Here is a 19,136-nt window from a genome sequence, read left to right as displayed (position 1 = left end):
ACATACAAGTTATTAAGACAAAAATGTATGTGAAAAGAAGCTTATCTTGATTTTTATATAAGATTTACTATCACAACAGAATCTGTTAAGGATTTACTTCTAATATTTTTACTGCCACCGTATTACGAATGAGGATACCGGAGCCCCCCGCCCCCCTTCATAATAGCGCAGTGGAAGATTGTTAGTTTACGCCAGGAGGCTACCAACTGCGTTGTAGAATCCCTCTCTGGACATCCATACTAAGAGCTCAACTACCCTGAGCGTGGACATCTAGGCCGCCTCACATCGTACTCTAGGGGGGCAGAACTGCGCGCATTAAAGCTCGAGGCAAGAACAAGAAAACTTCGGCACTCCCTACCACCCTGAATGTGGACTTCTACAACATCAGGGGAATTCACTCCAACCTCAACTCTGTCCATCACCACCTCGAGACAGCAAAGCCTGCCTTTGCTCATTTTGACTGAGACGCCCAGATAAATGCCTATTAAGACAAAAATTAGAAAGAAGCTTATCTTCATTTCTATTTCTATACAAGATTTTTTATCACAACAGAATCTGTTAACGGTTGACTTCTAATATTTTTACCGCCGACGTACTTATTACGGATCAACACCGGCACCACGTCAGAGACCAGGGCCCGTGGAATATGTAACATCGCGTCCATGTCAACTTGGGCCAAAGTTGTATAACGATATTTTTATGTAGACGTTCTGCCGATCATTTTACCAGCAAATTTTACTGTACGACCTCAGTAATAAATCAATTGTACATTTCTAGCACTACTTTTTTCTCTAATTTGTATCTTTCGTGTATCTTTCTTATATAATTTGTTATTTTTCTAACACACATAAAAGCTCCTAGCTGAATGCCTATAATGACAAAAATGTATGCGAAAGAAAAAAAGCTTATCGATATGAATCGATACAAGATTTATTATCAGAACAGAATTGGTTAAGGGTTGACTTCTAATATTTTTACTATGAGCCACCGCTACCATATTACCCGCAAACACCAGCACCACGCCCGAGACGGACTACCTGTGGAGTATGTAGCTTCGCGCCCTTGTCAACTTGGGCCGAAGTTACATAACAATCTTTTTTACATTGAAGTCGTATTGCCGGTCACTTTGCTGGCAAATTTTAGGATACGATCACAACGGTGAACAAACAAACTCCTACTAACTTCTGCACAAAGTACTCGTTGCCCTGTTTGTGAAAGTTATCGTAAACATCTGATTAACTAATGAAGGACAAGTTAACTGACGACTTAATTAAAGTAATAACTTAATGAGTACATTGTTTTCTTTTATTATTTTTCGTTAAAAGACATACAAAGGAAGGGTAATTATAAATACACAAATACAAATTAATATTTACGTACGTTACGTGTGGGTAAACAAATTAATTTAGGTCAATATAAATATCGAGGTACCTCAAAACATTTTATCATTCTTTGTTAAGTTAAACACTGTGATAATACTGCAGATACATAATGACCACTCATTCGGTGCCACCGCCCAGTCGCCACGAGTTTGTAAGTATATTTATTTTATTATTTTAATTACATGTGATCTAAAAATGTTGTTCCAAGTAATTGTATTTACGTTAAGCCTGGTCGTGCCTGGTCACAGCATTTAGCTAAGCACTGGACATTTTGTGCTGTGACGACGTTTTTATTTTTATTGCTGTTCATTTGTATGTTTTTGTTCCTTTATAATATACATACTCTATATTCTACATACTTCTTGTGTGGAATAATATTTATCATTTTATTTCTTGGCGCATATCAAGGCGCTTGAAACAGTGCCGAAATATCGAAAACTCATAGAAATAGAAAAACATAGTAAATATCCTGTTTGAGTTCTAATACTAATGATAGTGACCATGTCAGTTTAGAAACTTATATTTTATTTCTTGTTAACAGGTACTCAGCTGGTTGGAGAAACACCAGAAATACTTTAAAGCTACGACAAGTACCGACAGCCAGAGCTCACAACCGGAACCAATAGAAAACAAGTGCGAATACAAACCAACGCCAACAGATTTTGAGTACGAGTACTACCAAAAACCAATCAATTGTTCCGACAACAATAATAGGCCACTGACACCTCATTTTGTTAATCTTCCAAGCTACAACGAATTTTCCTTCTTTTAATGATAATAAATTGAATAGTTATTAAGAATATCATGTTATTTTTTATACCTATTTATACTAAACAGCAAATGTAACATAACGTAACCATGTAAAACTCCCACACTAGGGTTTAAAAAGACCAGACAATACTTTTTCTGCCCTGAAGTTAAAATACCACATTTTACCGGAGCTAATAAAAAGTTTAATTCGTTATCCATAACAACGCCGGACCATTAGTTAATATACCATTAAGTTCCTTACAACTTTCTTAGGTACCATTCATGACCACGGTGATTGCCAAATAAACAATTAAGGCCCTATAAATATCGAGGTATCGTCATATATTTTATCATTTCTCCTGTGACCGTCACTGCGACAACAACTTCAATAAACAATGGATACCAATAACGAGACACCAACATCACCACCATGCCGCTGTGGATTTGTGAGTATAAAAATATAAATTGTTAATTTATTTCTTTTATTTCTGCTGATTTCTAATAAAACCATTCCAAGTGGGTATGATTTTAGATTGTATTCACAAAATATTATAAAATTAGAGTTTTCACGACATGACATGACTAAAAATATACATGAGATAAATAAAAATAAAATATATAAAATAATGACTTTATTCTCATAAACATATTTATTGTTTGCAGGTGTACAATTGGTTAGAGAAACACCAGCTATATTTTGATCATCCGGAATATACCTACAACCTCAACCTTCACTGTCCACAACTATTGATGTATTCGGGAGAGCAACTGGCAGCTGTCGCGCACTGCGGAGCTACTTAAGAGAGGAGAAGGAGGTCCGTGAAATATTGGACATCATCTATATTTTACAAACCTAAACTATTTAAAAAAGAGCCAGAATTTTCTGAAGAAGAGTCGGAATATTCAGATGAGTCAAAGTTATTTGTGGTTGAGACGGAATCTCCTGACGAAAAGTTGAAAATGGAAGAAGAGAAAATGTCTTCTGAAAAAGAGACAAACTCTAAAGGATCGTCTAAAGAAGTGACCACAAAATTAAATTTGAAAGAACAGGCTTCATATTTCGCTAGTAACCTTATATTACGGGCCAGCTGCTTTTTTGAGTGGAGACAATGTACAATGTACACCCACTTATCACCATTTATGTTAAAAGTCCCATGTAATAGGGCGTGAGCCTATTGATATACGGTTAATCATCATACCTAATTAAATTTGGTATTTAAAAACAAGAACGCCAATTTTTTTAACGAGAAACTATACTTTTTGAAGGCCAGGCCATCCTGAATGGAGCAGAACGAGAGCAACAGCTGAACAGCAACCTTCATATTTAGAAGCAGGGCATCAAATTTAGAACAAGAGGTTCAATATTTAGAACCTGGGCCCCTACAAGTAAAACAACAACCTGAATATTTGTACCAATCATACCACCAACTGCCAGGGCAACCCCAAAAGACCACATTATATGGAACCAGTGGACTACTATGGGCAGACCACATATTACGCAACAGTACTCTTGTATTACGGGCCAGCTGCTTTTCAAAGTTTAGCAGTGTCAGGGTGCAATAGCCACAATGAATATGTGCGATACGAATAAGGACAATTACTGGAGTGTCCTATTTTATTAAATTGCAACGAATTCTTGTATGTCAGTTTTGAACAGACCACATATTACACGCCAAAGCCTCCTTATTACGCACCGGTACCCTTATATTACGGGCCAGTTGCTTTCCAGAGTGGAGCACGGCCATTGTGCAATTTAGCCACAATGAATACGTGCAATACGAATAAGTACCACACTGATAACGGTGCCATTTAGTTTCATATTTCATTTAAATAATATTAAAAAATATTATTATAATGGTACCAGTGATTGTACTACTGAATTTTAATAAAATAAATTATTGTAAATAAATTTCGAATAGTATTTTTTTTACTAAAATTTTTCTTGCTTTTCCTAGTTTTTTTTGTTTGATAATTGATAAAAAGACCTTCTCAGTTATGTTACATTTTTTATGTACCTAGTTATTTTGGGGAATAATGAACACATCACACTCAGATCTGAAATAACAAGAAGAATAAATGATTTAGTTTTTTATTACTTTAATGGTTCACAAACAATAAAACTTAATTAGATATACATAAAATATACGAGTAGTATTATTTTTAAACAACAACACAATATTATTTTTATACAATTACTAAGTAATCACGATTACAGAAAACATAATCTACACAAGCATCAGTAGAAGATGAGTTTATGCAAGAGACGTTTTCAAAATAAAAGATGAAGAAAAAGAGATAACTTGAGAAGCACTGAGTACATTTCACTTAGACGTTAATAAAATAGAATACAGAGTCTAATAGCGCGCCTTACAAAATCAGATCGAAAATAAGTTGCAGGTACTTATATGTACCTCATAAAGAGGCGGCAAGTCTAAACAATATTGACCGGTTTTTTGTCAAGGCTTGCTTGAAGGTATTATTTTAAGCTTTCTCTTCCCTGTTATAGAACGCTGCAATAATCACTGATTAGAAATAAATCAGTGACACGATTGAAAAGTTCAGAAATCTTTAATGAGCTTTATTTTGTTTAATACTAAGAATTAAATATTAATGATTTCAGTAAATCAGTAAAATTTCATAAAAACAGCAACTCTTAACGAAAATAAAGAAAAGGCAGTGTAAACATTGGCATTCAATAAAATATTAAATACATTAAAGAAATCTGAATACCAATAAATTCTATAGTGATGGTATAGTTTTTCAAAAAATATACCCTCAAAAAGGAAACCAAAGAACAACATTGATCAGTTTTTTATACATTTTTCCTTCGATAAATTGGAACAAATAAACATAAAAAATACAAAAACTACAACGACAATACCAATCTAAATGATAGATTGACAAAATTACATTTTGTATCATGTATCACAATTGTGTTACTCATGTAAAATTTAAAGTTGACTTAGAAATAAGTCAATAATATACTGTATAGAACAAAATATGCGCATTATCAATATTCACTTTAGAATGTTTAGAAATGGAACAACATTGACTGACTTAGCAAGTTATGACTTACTCGACTTGCAGAGAATGTCACGCAGTCTACTGTGAAATATGTCAAGAAAGAAGGGGGTTGTGAAATTTGTTAATCACGCGGCTAGGCTGGATTTAATGGCGGTAACGATATTGACCGGTTAGACAAAATAAACCGCAGATAATATTTGGATCCCAAAATAGACAAGGTTCCGAATATACATCAATATAACATTCATTTATTTATATTTATTCAATATTACACATTGAATAAATGTTTACTAAACCGGACCACAAAATACTTCTAAAAAATCGATCAATAAAAATCGAATGTTTTCCAGATTTCAATTTATAATGGACTTGCAAACATGTCAATAAAATAAATAAAATATAATAACACAGAGTTAGGTAATGAACAATACAATTATGGAACAAAATATATACTGTATCAGTAGATACTTTTATCTTCGAGGCCTGAGAATATGCAGGCTATACATCTTTTGGGAAATACAGAAATATAGACTCTAATAGTATAGAGTAGAAAACAGAATATATTGGAATTATTAATTCCAAGAAATTCTTATAATACCGACCGGTTTAACTGGCCAACTTGTGACTAAGCGTCCCTGAATTGGGGCACTTGTATGATCATTCTCCAACCAAAGAAATTTAAGGCGAATAATCCAAGAAGAAATCTAACAATACTGACCGTTTTGGCATTTTTAAAGCCAATAAATACTTTGATAAGAAACTAGAAAAGATATAATCCAAAATAGGTGTTAAACAATTACGTAGCCAGGAACAATACTGACCTGTAGATAGGCTGTAGTAGCAATTATTGTTGCATACAAATATAAATAAACAAGAGTAAATAAACAAAATCAATATACAACAATAATTTGATAGTACAAAATGAAATTATTTCACATTATGCTATATTTATAAGTTTAAAACACAAGTTATTGTGTTATGAAGAGAATGGAAAGCAATTACCTACTTATTCCAATACAGTAAAATTTTATAGCACAACACGTGTGTATACCAATCCGTAAACGAATAAGCAGAGAATTTGTGACTAAGCATCCCTGGATTGGGGCACTTGTATGATCATTCTCCAACCAAAGAAATTTAAGGCGAAAATTTCAAGAAAAAATTGAACAATACTGACCGTTTTGGCATTTTTAAAGCCAATAAATACTTTGATAAGAAACTAGAAAAGATATAATCCAAAATAGGTGTTAAACAGCTATGTAGCTAGAAACAATACTGACCTGTAGGTAGGCTGTAGTAGCAATAATTGTTACATACAGATATAAATAAACAAAATTAATATACGATACAACAATAATTTGACAAAACAAATGATATTCACATTATGCGATAAAATAAGTTTAAAACACAAGTTATTGTGTTATGAAGAGAATGGAAAGCAATTACCTACTTATTCCAATACAGTAAAATTTTATAGCTCAACACGTGTGTATACTAATCCGTAAACGAATAAGCAGAGAATTGATTCCATGGGTTCAATTGTAAATGAAACCCATGGAACCTATGGTACCCGAGGAAGACAAGACCAAAGTATACTGTGGTTCATAATAAAGCCACATCATACTGATATGAAACAGAACTTTGTGCTAATTATTTAGTTTATCTGTAAATACTAGAATTAAAACAATATTGACCGGTTCGGCAAGCCTTTAATTTGACTTGCTTAAAATACTTTCATAGTATGATTTGAAACAAAAAAAAATCATTTTAAAATATTGGTAACCCAATTATGGGCAGACTATTTTTTGCATCGAATCAACATAATGAATAGCACTAGAGTAAGTGCTTTAACACACAACATCCTGTTATCCCAAACAATACTAACCTGCCTGTCGTATTCTGCTATAAATTTGTCACACCTATGCTTTGTATAATGTATGTATATCGACTATGTATGGAAAATACCGTGCAATGTATGAGGAGTTAAAACCGACAAACGCCAAGTACCAATGCGACTTTTCCTGAATTATATTATTAAGATTATTTAGATCCTAAGGAAAACATCATGAGGTGACCTGGAGAAACTGAGTAAAGGCCTTTGGTCAACAGTGGCCACTTGTAGGCTGTTGATGTGATGTAAAGTAGGTAGTTATGTTCACACACCAAACCGTACTAGTAGTAAGCAATGAATAATAATGACCTGTTCGTCATATAAAATGTTTGAGTACATACGTCTGTATTATTTTACAATTAGTGTAAGAACCGTGTAAGACTTAGCCTAGTCATTTCACATTAGTTACTTACATACTGGCAGTTTGAGTATTGGAGCGACATGTACAAATGTTCATTTAATTGGTATTGAACTCGGGCATCAATATGACAAAAAGTAATTATAGTACAGAATTAAATACAAATATTGAAACCAAAATTCAACCAACCAAACACCCAGATACTATGTATATAATTGATAATTTATGGGACATAAATGATGCAATGTCAAACACACCACAGTGTAGAAACGAAATTGACATGTTTGATATACTTTTAAAACCAAAATATATTGGTCTAAAAGGTTCTTTACTTTATTATATTATAAGTAGTTATGTATATTCATAACTTAACCTGCCACACCCTGGGAACTTAGATCCACGAAAGACAGAATACATTGACTTATGTTTATAAGTATAATTTAAGTGATCAAAACCAAAATGAACAATACTAGTCCCATGAAAACTTTTTCTTGCAAAATGTTGCTAAAACAAAAGAAGTAGAACAAACTTTCTCACTCCACGCGCTCGAACTTGATCGGTTTTCTATACTTTCGTTTTTTAACAATACTAGTCTGCCAATTGTTAATATCATAAAATTTTATGATAACTGCTACAAATAGAACATAGTTTCAATTTTAGTTACAAGTGAAACAAAATATTTTAATATGTATTAAAATAGTTCACAATCAAGTGGTTAAAGACAAAATGAACGATACAATATCAACATTTTCTTGCTCGAACTTGATCGGTTTTCTATACTTTCGTTTTTTAACAATACTAGTCTGCCAATTGTTACTTTCATAAAATATTATGATAAGTGCTACAAATAGTTTTAATTTTAATTACAAGTTAAACTTGTGTAATTTTGTAACACGAAAGGAACAAAAAAAAACTATGAAATAAGAACTAAAGTATTTAATATTAATTCGAAGTAATTAATACTTAACGCCATGATTCCATGACGATTGACCTACACACCTTAACAAAACTAATAAGTCCTTAACTAATACGTCATCATCATCAGCTGGAAAACGTACAATGTTGAACAAAGGCAGAGAGGTCGCCACTTGCATACACTGGCTCCACGCGACTCGTATGATGTCGTCGGTCCACCTAGTAGAAGGTTTGCCCCACGATACATCTTCCAAAATAGCTCTTAAAGTCCGCAGGTCGAAATAACAATGGGCAGGCCACGTCACTCGAAGGACTGATGGCCGCTGCACCAGGAAAGTGATCGAGTGACGCTCGCGGACTGGAAGACTTAAGTAATAAGTACTCAACTATTTTTCTTTACTGAATCTGATCAATGGCCACGCCAAAATGGCCACTAGCGTCAACATGTACGCTACTTGAACAATATTAGTCTGTCTTTTGCAAAGTTACTTTTTTCTAGCTTACAGTCCACATGTCTGTGTGAACAATATTAATGTCAGTGGGTAAGCCACTTGTCCTCCTATTACAGCTACATTATTAAGTGCTTGCATTTCACCAACCGACGACTGTGGAAATCAAATCTGTTAGACATACCGACAATGAAGTAGTAAACCAAAATGAACAATACTACTTAGTCCCACGAAAACAATTTCATGTAAAATGTTGCCAAAACCAAAGAGGTAGAGAACTAAGTTATTGGTTTTCCATACTTTCGTTTTTTAACAATACCAGTCTGCCAATTGTTAATTTCATAAAATTTTATGATAAGTGCACAAATAAAACATAGTTTTAATTTTGGTTACAAGTGAAACTGGGGTCATTTTATAACATAAAAGTAAAAAAAAGTAACTAAGAAAGGAAAAAAACGATGAAATAAGAACTAAAGTATTCACTTAATGCTAATTCTTTGACGATCAACCTACACATCTGAACAAAACTAATAGCTTCATGTGCACGTAACGACATATATACTATCGCTTTCATATTAGATTCCGACTCCAATAGTGATGCACTTAAATGATAAACCAAACTGAAAACTGATATCGAAATGAACAATACTAGTCTCACGAAAACATTTTCTTGTAAAATGTTGCCAAAACGAGAGAAGTAAGCTACTAACATTCTCACTCCACGCGCTCGAACTTGATCGGTTTTCTATACTTTCGTTTTTTAACAATACTAGTCTGCCAATTGTTAATTTCATAAAATTTTATGATAAGTGCTACAAATAGAACATAGTTTTAATTTTAGTTACAAGTGAAACTGGTGTCGTTTTATAACATGAATGTTATTAAGGAAAACGATAAGTAAACAATACCAACCCGTCCTTCATGAGTAAGATTCTCATATTATTACTAACTAAGAAAAAAAACGATGAAATAAGAACTTAAGTGTTTGATATTTGTTTGAACTAAAATACTTAACGCTTATAATTCTAGAGATTCCGAGTCCAATAATGATGCCATATGAACTACAGGGATGCAATGCTAATAATCCATAAAGAAAAATACTGATCTATCCGTTGAAAAGCACTAACTACACATGAATACGGAAATAAAACACGTATTTTAGATTTAAATGAAACCATGGTTAACCTCAAATCTTATATGCCGACAATGAAGTATTAAACCAAAATGAACAATACTAACCACATGAAAACATTTTCTTGTAAAATGTTGCCAAAACGAGAGAAGTAAGTAACTAACTTTCTCACTCCACGCGCTCGAACTTGATCGGTTTTCTATACTTTCGTTTTTTAACAATACTAGTCTGCCAATTGTTAATTTCATAAATTTTTATGATAAGTGCTACAAATAAAACAGAGTTTTAATTTTAGTTACAAGTGAAACTGGGGTCATTTTATAACATAAAAGTAAAAAAGTAACTAAGAAAGGAAAAAAACGATGAAATAAGAACTAAAGTATTCACTTAATGCTAATTCTTTGACGATCAACCTACACATCTGAACAAAACTAATAGCTTCATGTGCACGTAACGACAAATATACTATCGCTTTCATATTAGATTCCGACTCCAATAGTGATGCACTTAAGTGATTAACCAAACTCAAAACTGATATTGAAATGAACAATACTAGTCTCACGAAAACATTTTCTTGTAAAATGTTGCCAAAACGAGAGAAGTAAGTAACTAACTTTCTCACTCCGCGCTCGAACTTGATCGGTTTTCTATACTTTCGTTTTTTAACAATACTAGTCTGCCAATTGTTAATTTCATAAATTTTTATGATAAGTGCTACAAATACAATAAAGTTTTGATTTTAGTTACAAGTTAAGCTGGTGTCATTTATAACATGAAAGTAACTAATGAAAACGATAAGTAAATCAAAACAATACTAACCCGTCCTTCAAGAGTAAGATTCTCATATTATTACTAAGAAAAAAAAAAACGATGAAATAAGAACTAAAGTATTTGATATTTGTTTGAACTAAAATACTTAACGCTTATAATTCTAGAGATTCCGACTCCAATAATGAGACAATATGAACTACAGAGACGCAATGCTAATCATTCATAAAGAAAAATACTGATCTATCTGTTACAAAGCACTAACTAAACACGCATACGGAAATAAAATACGTATTTCAAAATTAAATGTAGCCATGGTTAACCTCAAATCTAATATACCGACAATGAAGTAGTAAACCAAAATGAACAATACTAATAAATAAATGTTTTTATAACATGAATGTTAAAACGAGAGAAGTAAGTAACTAAGTTTCAACCACTCCTCTAACTTGATCGGTTTTCTATACTTTCGTTTTTTAACAATACTAGTCTGCCAATTGTTAATTTCATAAAAAAATATTTGATAGTGCTACAAATAAAACATAGTTTTAATTTTAGTTAAAAGTGAAACTAAGGGTTCAACCTAATACGAGAACGATAATAACCTATCTGTGACTAATATGCACGTAACGACAAATATATTATCGTCTTCATATTAGATTCCGACCCAAATAGTGATGCACTTAAGTGATTAACCAAACTGAAAACTGATATCGAGAACAATACTAGTCTCACGAAAACATTTTCTTGTAAAATGTTGCCAAAACGAGAGAAGTAAGCTACTAACATTCTCACTGCACGCGCTCGAACTTGATCGGTTTTCTATACTTTCGTTTTTTAACAATACTAGTCTGCCAATTGTTAATTTCATAAAAAAAATATAATAAGTGCTACAAATAAAACATAGTTTTAATTTTAGTTAAAAGTTAAACAAAGTGGTTCTAACCAATACGAGAACGATAATAACTTGTTTGTGACTAATATGCACGTAACGACAAATATATTATCGTTTTCATATTAGATTCCGACCCCAATAGTGATGCACTTAAGTGATAAACCAAAATGAACAATACTAGTCTCACTTAAACATTTTCTTGTAAAATGTTACCAAAAAGAAGTAAGTAGAACTAGAAGTAGAAGAAGAAGTAACTTTCTTACCACGCGTTTGAACTTGATCGGTTTTCTATACTTTCGTTTTTTAACAATACTAGTCTGCCAATTGTTAATTTCATATTTTTTTATGATAAGTGCTACAAATAGAACATAGTTTTAATTTTAGTTACAAGTGAAACTGGTGTCGTTTTATAACATGAATGTTATTAAAGAAAACGATAAGTAAACAATACCAACCCGTCCTTTAAGAGTAAGATTGTCATATTACTAACTAAGAAAAAAAAATAAGAACAATGAAATAAGAACTTAACGCTTATAATTCTAGAGCCATATGAACCACAGGGACGCAATCCTTATAATCCATAAAAAAAATACTGATCTATCTGTTAAAAAGCACTAAATAAACATGAATACGGAAATAAAACACGTACTTTACATTTAAATGAAACCATGGTTAACCTCAAATCTTATATGCCGACAATGAAGTAGTAAACCAAAATGAGCAATACTAACCACATGAAAACATTTTCTTGTAAAATGTTGCCAAAACGAGAGAAGTAAGTAACTACGTTTCTCACTCCACGCGCTCGAACTTGATCGGTTTTCTATACTTTCGTTTTTTAACAATACTAGTCTGCCAATTGTTAATTTCATAATTTTTTATGATAAGTGCTACAAATAAAACAGAGTTTTAATTTTAGTTACAAGTGAAACTGGGGTCATTTTATAACATAAAAGTAACTAAGAAAGGAAAAAAACGATGAAATAAGAACTAAAGTATTCACTTAATGCTAATTCTTTGACGATCAACCTACACATCTGAACAAAACTAATAGCTTCATGTGCACGTAACGACATATATACTATCGCTTTCATATTAGATTCCGACTCCAATAGTGATGCACTTAAATGATAAACCAAACTGAAAACTGATATCGAAATGAACAATACTAGTCCCACGAAAACATTTTCTTGTAAAATGTTGCCAAAACGAGAGAAGTAAGCTACTAACATTCTCACTCCACGCGCTCGAACTTGATCGGTTTTCTATACTTTCGTTTTTTAACAATACTAGTCTGCCAATTGTTAATTTCATAATTTTTTATGATAAGTGCACAAATAGAACATAGTTTTAATTTTAGTTACAAGTGAAACAGGTGTCGTTTTATAACATGAATGTTATTAAGGAAAACGATAAGAAAACAATACCAACCCGTCCTTCAAGAGTAAGATTGTCATATTACTAAGAAAAATAAACGATGAAATAAGAACAGAATATTTGATATTTGTTTGAACTAAAATACTTTACGCGATAATTCTAGAGATTCCGACTCCAATAATGATGCCATATGAACTACAGGGACGCAATGCTAATAATCCATAAAGAAAAATACTGATCTATCTGTTAAAAAGCACTAACTAAACATGAATACGGAAATAAAACACGTATTTCAGATTTAAATGAAACCATGGTTAACCTCAAATCTTTTATACCGACAATGAAGTATTAAACCAAAATGAGCAATACTAACCACATGAAAACATTTTCTTGTAAAATGTTGCCAAAACGAGAGAAGTAAGTAACTAAGTTTCTCACTCCACGCGCTCGAGCTTGATCGGTTTTCTATACTTTCGTTTTTTAACAATACTAGTCTGCCAATTGTTAATTTTATAAAATTTTATGACAAATGCTACAAATAGAACATAGTTTTAATTTTAGTTACAAGTGAAACTGGTGTCGTTTTACTACATGAAAGTAACTAAAAAAAAACGATGATATAAGAACTAAAGTATTTAATATTAGTTTGAACTAATTAATACTTAACGCGATCATTCTAGAGATTCCGACTCCAATAACAATGCCATATGAACTACAAGAATGCAATCCTTATCATCCATAAAGAAAAATACTGATCTATCTGTTAAAAAGCACTAACTAAACATGAATACGGTAATAAAATACGTATTTTGGATTTAAATGAAACCATGGTTAACATCAAAATCTTATATACTGACAATGAAGTAGTAAACCAAAATGAACAATACTAGTCTCACGAAAACATTTTCTTGTAAAATGTTGCTAAAACGAGAGAAGTAAGCACTAACTACTGCACGCGCTCGAACTTCTCACTCCACGCGCTCGAACTACAAATGATCGGTTTTCTATACTTTCGTTTTTTAACAATACTAGTCTGCCAATTGTTAATTTCATAATATTTTATGATAAGTGCTACAAATAGAACATAGTTTTAATTTTAGTTACAAGTTAAACTAGTGTCATATAATGACATGTAAGTAACTAAGAAAAAAACGATGAAATAAGAACAATACCAATCCGTCCTTCGCGAGTAAGATTGTCATATTACTATGTGCCTAGTTTATAGTAAAGACATATGTTACAAACAATGCTAAGTTACGACACCACCAAAGAAACTCTGAGTGTAACAATCACAGGACTTAGTATGTGTTTGTTTAGTAATAAACTTGTTGATGGCGTATACTGTGCTCGGATTGTCTGGTTCCAATGAATTAAAACTAAAAAATCTTACTGTATTGTTAGTGTAGCATGGATTTCCGCAAAGTAACGCCTGACTCTATTCTATATAATATGGCTCCAATGAACCAACCAATCATAGGACAATGAAAAATAGTGAAATCTGAAATATTGTTAATTTTCATTGTTTTTATTGATTATGATCCTAACACAACACATTACGAAAGGTCAACGAATAACACTGACCTGTCTCTAGTGAATAACTAAAGATATTTTGAACAATGTTTATAGTATGAAGTTATTCTATATTAACTTTTTTCCTGGTATGACTAGAAACAAACATTTGTGGATATTTATATATAGGCGAATATAAATAGAAACTTATATAATAAAGACGTAATGCCCGTCAATTTCGAACAATACCGACCTGTCAATAACAAACACTGTTCTATTAAATACTAATAATCATTATTAGTGCAAAATAATTATTAGAACGTATTTTTTAATCCGTAACAACTAAACCGGACAAAATAACGGGAACAAAAACAAACAGCCTGTAGGTAAACCACTGCGATCTTAGAATAATTAACTAACTAACTAAGATTACTGCAGAAACAAAATCATTTCTAATAATTATAGAAAACAAATTTCATTTAACACCCCTACGGAAGAGGGTGGACACAGGAAAAAATACTAAACCAAATAATACGAATCGTCCCGACTTTACCAGAATGTGACTTCTTAAAATAAAGACAGTCAAAACATTTGGGACGATACTATTTTAATAGTATCTAATTATTTCACCGCTACCGAATGCTACCAAACGATAACTTTACAGTAAGAAAGGCACATAGCTGAGTAATATAAAACAATACTAATCTTCACCTATGAACATCGACATCACAAAACATCAACTTATCCGTGATCTAGTCACGTACAAATTGTGTAATGTCACTTGGTTATACAGTTTTAAATTAATTAATTAAGCCGACAATATATTAAAGTTTTCAGGTAATACACTCGTCGGGAAAGTTTTAGATTTTATTAAGACGCCGATCTAAGACGATTTTATAAAGTCTTGTCAGGTTTTAAACCGACACATAATAATGGCACACAAATAAAGGCGCCTTTACTTTAAAATAAAATAAATATGGAAGATTAGGTAGGTTTTGTGCCTGTTATATCGCACGGATCAGCTAAGCTAAGACGCCATTACAAATCGAGTAGCGAGTGGACAGTAAATATCAACCAGAATATAGGAAAAAATACCAATCTGTCCATTGCAAAGTAAAGTCTGTATGGCCTTGGCTTCATTCGGAATTAAATAATGCATATTATGTCCAACATTATAATATCGAAATATATACATGTATCAAAGAAACATTATTACGAAACGTTTTGATTACATCCAGTGTATACTTGTATATAGGATAATATCAAGAAGTTTACAGTCATAGATATAGAACAATACCGACCTGTCTAAAACAAACACTGTTTTATTAAAACAATTATTATTATTGTTGCAAAATGATTATTTAAATGCATTTTTTTAATCCGTAACTTTATGTAAATAATACTAATGTATGTGTCTTTCGCATGCAAAAAATCTATTTCTTGCTTTAAATTATCCGTAAATCCGTAAAGTCTCGTCAGGTTTCGAACCGATACCTAATAAAGGCACACTAATAAAGGCGCCTTAACTTTAAAATCAAAAAACGAATAAAAGATTAGGTAAGTTTTGTGCCTATCATATCGCAAGGATCAGCTAAGCTACAGTCAGCTTGTACGCTTAAAGAACAATACCAATCTACGTTTGGCGAACTATACTAATACCTACGAATGAACAATAAGTATCACAACCAATAAACATCAACGATTTGTTATCATATACAACAACAGTTCTGTCTGTTGTTTCAACAATAGCTTAATTTTGCCATTATATATGATATTTATTATCGATACATTTTATACCCTATTGGTTTCAACCAAAATCGCTCATAGAATTTGTAATACATGTCCTCTTCAAATTTAAAGTAAGGAGAAGTATGGTCTCATAGCGACATCATCATATTATGCCCTATTAGTTTCAACCAAAATCGATCTTAAAATGTATGATACATGTTCTCTTCAAATTTAAAGTAAGAAGAAGTATGGACAAGTGAGTTGGTTTAAGTAAATATTGACGCTAAGTCATCCAAGCTGTGTATAAAGATGTGTAGAAAAGTGAACAGAGCATGAGCGTGTTTATAAATATGAAGGTTAATCACGCTGCGCTTTCTTACCTACGCGATGTGCCATGCACACCATGCAATCAGAACCAGTAATGGCTCCAACTACGCAAAGAGAGTTCAAATAATACGTATTCATCTGAGATTTAATGACTACAACCTATAGTAACTTCTCTATAGAAAAATATTAAAGAAAATGGCATTACCTACCAAAATATAAAAGAGAAAAAAATGCTATTCATAAGAAGCCAAGAGCTACCAAGTAACATATAATATATGTATAATATATTATATTATTTTGTACATTATTCTTAAAACAAACAATACTAGTCTCCAAGTCCAAGCCAGTTCCATTAACTAAAAACATTTACCATGGCTAACAACAACACAAACACCTATCAGTTCAATATAAATGAAATGTTTCCTGTTAGGTGTAATTGTTGCTTACTAATTATGACAACATTAACAATTGTATCTATAACCACCTTGCAACTAAACTTCTTACTTGAAAAATATTGATTCGAGAACAAGAATGAGACAAAATGAAATTGTTCAGGAAACAATACTAATTTGTCGGAACTATACATAAAGAAACAACATAATAATTGAAACCAAAGAAAGTTATTTTTTCTTTACGCTCTTGATTTTTATGTATCAAATAAATAAATTTTAATTTACCATCATACCGCAAAACAAATGGCAAGGCACCACTCGTACATGGTTGATATTCCACCAATTCGCACGAAGCGTTTTGCTTCGAGATTCCTTGTGCAAACCGCTAAATAATGGAACTCCTTGCTGGAGTCTATGTTTTCTGCAAAATACAACTAGAGTATTTTCAAGTCCCGAGTGAACAGGTTGCTCATAGGTAGGCTTTGTCCATCGTCAGCCACATAATAAGTCACCATCAGGCGGGAGTAAGAAATATAAAAAAATAGAGCCACACTATAATAAACAGTATTCCTATCCGAGACTAAGCATAAGATTTGGGAGAACTGAACCGAACCAAATATCGGGAACAATAACAAACAGCCTGTAGCTAAACCATTGCAAACTTACAACAACTACATAACTAAATAAAAAATTTCTACACCAACAACAACTTATCCGTGATTCAGTCACGTACAAATTGTGTAATGTCACTTGGTTTTTTGCATAACCAGCCGACAAATATATTGCAGTTTTCAGGTAATACACTGGTCTGGGAAGTTTTAGATTTTACTAAGACGCCATTAAAAATTGACTAAGTAAGATATACCTAATTGTATACAGAGTAACGCACGCCATACTCTTTCAGGCAAACAATACTAGTCTCAATGTCCAAGTTCCACTTAGTATTTATTAAGAAACATTATATACTTGTGACTAACCACCGACTTTATAAAGAATATCGAAAAGCACCTTAACTTTCGAGCCATCTCGATATTGTTATAAATAGACAAATTAACAAATGAAATACTGATAAAGGACATTTCGATAAATGTCCACCTTGGATGTGTTGGATCCAATACAAAATACACATTACATTACATACTTAGATATGTATGTACTTAAATAAGAGACAGTGATATAATAATACAACAATAATGACCTGTACACCGGCTTAACATAGATATATATAACGAAATTTTATATATAATATGTGTCAACCATTTTTCAAACGTCATACGTCCAAAACAGCAGTAGAAATAATTATAATGGAATCTTTGCTCACTACGTAAACAATACTAGTCAACCAATGCCTTAGCTAATGGATGACAACGTTTTATTATAAACTAATACAAATGCGTCGGATCCAAAAGTTTCCCCGAACAATACTTAGCTGCTAGAATCAGAACTAGACCACTTTTCTGCACAAAACGGCTACGCTACTCTTAATGCTAAAAGATGTCATGGTCATCCAGAGGCTTAAGACGCCTGCTCCTCACGCATGAAAGCGTAGTTTCGAAACCTACTAACGGCAAGTACTAATATGACTTTTCCCGAGTTATAATAAAATATATAATTAATGTAGTATATATTATACATACAAAATAAATAAAATAAATACTTAGTAGGGAACAGTGAGCACTGTTTTTCCTGCGGGTCGCGGGATGCGATGCCCATTTTCACCGGGTCAACCCCAAGAAGCAGAGACGACCCCATTATACATAAAAATAAAGTAATAATACATCGAATTCAAAAACATTAGCGAACAATACTAATATATAACAAACAAAATCTTCACACTACCTATGGAAGGAGGTTTCGTGTCTAACCCATTTTATCTACACCAGTCAGCTTACCAATGCTAGACTTTGATTAAGTCAACATGGACGTTTAATGGACGATACTAATCTCATACGAGTGAACAATAAATATTACTACGAATATTTTACGATACCCAACAACAAATAGAATTTTATGTTATCCAACTCATCACAACTATAAGTTTCATTATAAATGCCATTGAGAAGACTTATGCATTATGCGCTAATAGTCAACGCGTACTTCACTTGCGTCCGCATGTGAATTCACGTCCCTACACGAAGTTACCTGAGTGTCTCAAACGTTTTGGAGACCCAAATTATACTGCAAGCAACGTTGTACCTTAATTTAAAATCTGTAGACTCTAAATTGTCAACACAACGAA

The 19,136-nt window shown here is 32.3% G+C and overlaps 2 long non-coding RNA genes across 2 annotated transcripts; both read right to left on the bottom strand.

Annotated features, from left to right (window-relative positions):
* Window positions 1-4,207: 4,207 nt before the first annotated feature.
* On the bottom strand, window positions 4,208-12,931 carry LOC126912390 (uncharacterized). The gene is made up of 2 exons (XR_007707078.1): window positions 12,352-12,931; window positions 4,208-10,064 (listed from the first exon to the last, which is right to left on the bottom strand). It is a non-coding gene; the product is annotated as an uncharacterized LOC126912390 (long non-coding RNA).
* Window positions 12,932-13,168: 237 nt separating this feature from the next.
* On the bottom strand, window positions 13,169-13,876 carry LOC126912391 (uncharacterized). The gene is made up of 2 exons (XR_007707081.1): window positions 13,296-13,876; window positions 13,169-13,260 (listed from the first exon to the last, which is right to left on the bottom strand). It is a non-coding gene; the product is annotated as an uncharacterized LOC126912391 (long non-coding RNA).
* Window positions 13,877-19,136: the final 5,260 nt, after the last annotated feature.

The sequence above is a fragment of the Spodoptera frugiperda genome, chromosome 2 (assembly GCF_023101765.2).
Source record: "Spodoptera frugiperda isolate SF20-4 chromosome 2, AGI-APGP_CSIRO_Sfru_2.0, whole genome shotgun sequence".
NCBI classification, from domain to species: Eukaryota; Metazoa; Arthropoda; class Insecta; order Lepidoptera; family Noctuidae; genus Spodoptera; species Spodoptera frugiperda.
Note: the sequence above shows the minus strand (reverse complement) of the source record. Positions and strands in the feature narration are given on the sequence as shown.